Raw genomic sequence first — 3,895 nt, forward strand, 5'->3', positions numbered from 1 at the left:
ACATACCTGTTTGATGTAGAATGTTCTCAAGAAGCTTGAGTGCCTAGTGCCCCAAGTGTGACACCTCGAATGGATCACACAACACCAAATACACTTGGAATAACTTGAGAGAAACTTGAACACTTCTAAAATCGGCTAGCCCTTCTCTTCCTTACTTAGTGGTCGAGTTTGTCAAAGAATATGGTCTTATATAGTTGTTACAATTAGGGTAAACCCTAATTGTCATGGCTTTCCATTTCCTTGGATCCATGGGTTCAAATACACCATGGAGCATCCATGGAGCATCTTATGGGTTTTAGCCCAACTTGACAATCCATGGAGCATTAGACCATTATACAAGTATGGATGATTTACACAATCAACCCATATATTTAATTAGTCTTCTTTTGATCACTTAATTAATTCTAAATTAATTCTTCATCAATACTAATTAAATAATCTTCTTAATATATTATAACTTATAATATATTAACAAACCTTAAGTGTTATTTCTCTCATCATAGTCTATCCAAATGCATGATGCCACGCAACCCAAATGGACCACGCCGGGTTGGGTCAAGTCTTACCAATTATAGTTATGGACTTAGACATTAATCCAATAGTCTCCCACTTGGATAAGTCTAAAACTATTATTGCGTATGACTTCAAGAACCAACTGGCAATCGTAGCTCTCAAAAGCATTCGTCGAACTCTGACCTTGCCGATGATCTCTGACCTTTCTCAATGACTTGTCGATTAGATAAGGGATCATATATTCCTCCATTCTAGATATCATATGGACTGAGACATGGATTATAAATCATTCTCTCTATCCATTTGTTGTTTCCCGATTTCCGATTTATGACGACTGACTGATTGAACAAATCAAATCAGTCCTGGCTTGGCCAAGCACTCACATGTATCATCATTAAATCATCGAGGGTCCCACAGATATCGCTTTTATCCCGCAGGTAAAAGTAATGGATAAACTTCGACCCATATGGCTTGTTCTGCTACTTGTTGAATCATACACAAAGACACGTTTTATAACATCAAGTTACCAATGCGTTTTTGCGCAATCAATGTATAACCAACTCATAGTAACAACTCATATCACTAGGTTTTGAAGAATATAAGATATTATCGTTTCATGATCACTCGTGATAAAATCCATGAAGTGATACAAATGAGTGCGGGTTGAATCCAATACTCAGAACTTATGAGCACTCATGAGTGTTGTAGCACAACTTTGTCCACCAACTTGGACCTCTACAAGCCAACCCATGACAATGTTGATTCATATCTACTTCCAACATATGACCGACTGTTGATGGTTTAAATAACTTAGTCATTCCGTAAGAATAACCTAGTTATTATGGAAGTCAAAACATGCAAAGTGAAACACAAGAATAAATGAATCAAATATGGTATCAAACCCCATGAATATAAATAGACCCCTTCTATTCATCACCATACTGATTTCTCATTATTCATTGTTTCAGTTTTATCAACTTTATACTTGAATTAAAACACTAGGTATCCTATGCTCCAAGCATGTACACTATGTTTTCCTAAACAATAGCTTTTCCATACACCAAGTATGCACTCTATGTTTATCTATGATCCTTACTTTGTGAAATAAACCAATTGACCAAACTTTCAATGATTCTAATTTCACACTCCCAAATCGAAATCTTGTTAGGATTTAAACTTAAATTCCCAACCCTATTGAAATGAATGTGTACAAATTTACAAAGACTTGTCAACAACCATTACAAGGTATTCCAATGAAGACCTACTCCATGGACACAAAGCCTTATGTTCAAAGTATGCATTGCTTTGAACATGCTTCTTGCACTAAGTTCTTTCTAATCTTACACAGATTGCTTCTATCTATGGAGACAACTCTATATTCCCATTTTGACTACTACTTCTGAACAAGAGTTGCCTCTTTTCAGACTATGTCAATATGGTCCTTCCAATATTAACAGTATACTTCCAATTATCCTTGAGCAAGCAATCTTTGGTAAACCTTAGATTGTCCTCGACAATTGCTTAATCACTTTAGTCATATCCAATTCTAGACATTTTCCTCCTTAATTCCCCAAGGCATTTGGAAAATTCAAAAAGAATAAATATTATAGCACAAGTAATCGATCTTGTACCCAAAGTAAATGGGACACGATTCATGATGTTTCACATAAAGACATGGTTCTAGACTAGTCTTTTTCCATAATAATTTTTTGTTTGCCTTATTCTCAAAATTTTACTATGAAAAGGGATGCCGTAATCATAATCGAATTTTGAGAACGCAATATATAGAATTTTCTTAGGTTGAACCAATCCAACATGAAATTCCTATATATATTCTTGACTAAAGGTGATTAAAATCTCAATATAAGCTCTTTAGAATGATTATAAACTCAATCTATGCTTTTCATAATTGAAATGAAGTATAATTTTCTCTCCCTTAATTATAGCAAAACAACTTTTTCAACCCGTGCAACCTCACGAATTGAAACTTTTGTTTTCCATAATTAACATTTCTAACTTGAAATACTTATCATACTTATCATGCTTGTAACAGCCCGAAATCAGGGTATTCTTCTTTGGCCTTGCATCTTGGTTAAGTTGTTAATTTAGGGTTTCATGGTAGGCGAGTACGCTGGGCGTACAAGGTGTACCCAAGGTTACTCCCGACATAACTTATTCAGATCTGAAACCCTAATTTCCTTTGGAGGGCTATAAAAGGAATGTGTGGTTGGACTTCTCAACCACCATCCCTCATAGTGAAACCCTAAAAAGTGTGTGCATTCGTTCTTTAGCCTTTGTGTGTGTCTTCTAAGCTTGGTGGTGCCATTCCAAGGTTGCAAAGGAGAAGAAGAGCTTATTGGAGAGGCTAGAAGTGGTGCTCAAGTGTAGATCTGAGCTTTGCAAGGGTTAAAGCTTCATTATCAGGTAAAAAGTTCGGATCTTGTCACTTGGTTAATGTTATATGCTTAAGGTATCATTTTCTAGGGTTTAAGTCCCAAAGGTGGAGACTTTGTGTGCAAATGGCCTTCGTAAGCTTAGATACTTCATATTTCTGATCTATTGGAGTTGTAGACTCATAAAAATGGCATCTTGGACGTGGATATTGCACCATGCATGAGATCTAGGTCCTTGAGTTGGAATAGAATGTTGTTATGTGATGTTGGAGCCTTTACAGCCATGCCAAGGCTTAAAGGTCTCGACTTTATGGGTTTAGACACACTAAAAGAGTCGGATCTAAAAGTTGGAGTAATGGCTTAATCGATTAAGACCAGAAATGAGGAGTGTGGGATTCTGATGGTTACGTTAGGCGTAACTTCTAGTACGCGCAGCGTACTGGGTGGAAACCCCAACCCAGGGGATTGGCGATGTACGCCCCGCTGTCACAACTAGCATTTTTGCTAGGAGATTCTACTCTCATGCGATCATTCACCTAGTGTGATAACTTGTACTCTAAGTGAATACTATGCTCCATTCCTATTCAAATACATCTCATATGATCAAATAAGGGTTGGAAACCCTAGATATCCCATTTCAAGTTTACTATGGCCTAGGATTCTCTTATTGGGCTCTAAATAGACCACAATCATGAAACTAGATTTTTTGGGCCATGTGGGCCTAAAATAATTCATTTTCATCTCTAATAGGCTTTGTTGGGCCATAATGTCCGTTTCGTTATACAACTTGAGCCACGAACTACCTTAAAGGCCTAATGGGCCGAAAAGTATTCTTAAACCTCATAAAAATCGAGCAAAGCCAAGATTGAGCCCAAACCACTTCAACTCCTTCCTCCTAGCCCAAATTCTTGGCCCAAGGTGTTTACTAGACAAAAGAAAAGAAAAAAAAAAAAAAAAAAAAAAAAAAAAAAAAAAAGAAGAAGAAATGG

This window comes from Lactuca saligna, chromosome 5, assembly GCF_052625555.1.
Source record: "Lactuca saligna cultivar CGN05327 chromosome 5, ASM5262555v1, whole genome shotgun sequence".
Classification (NCBI taxonomy): Eukaryota; Viridiplantae; Streptophyta; class Magnoliopsida; order Asterales; family Asteraceae; genus Lactuca; species Lactuca saligna.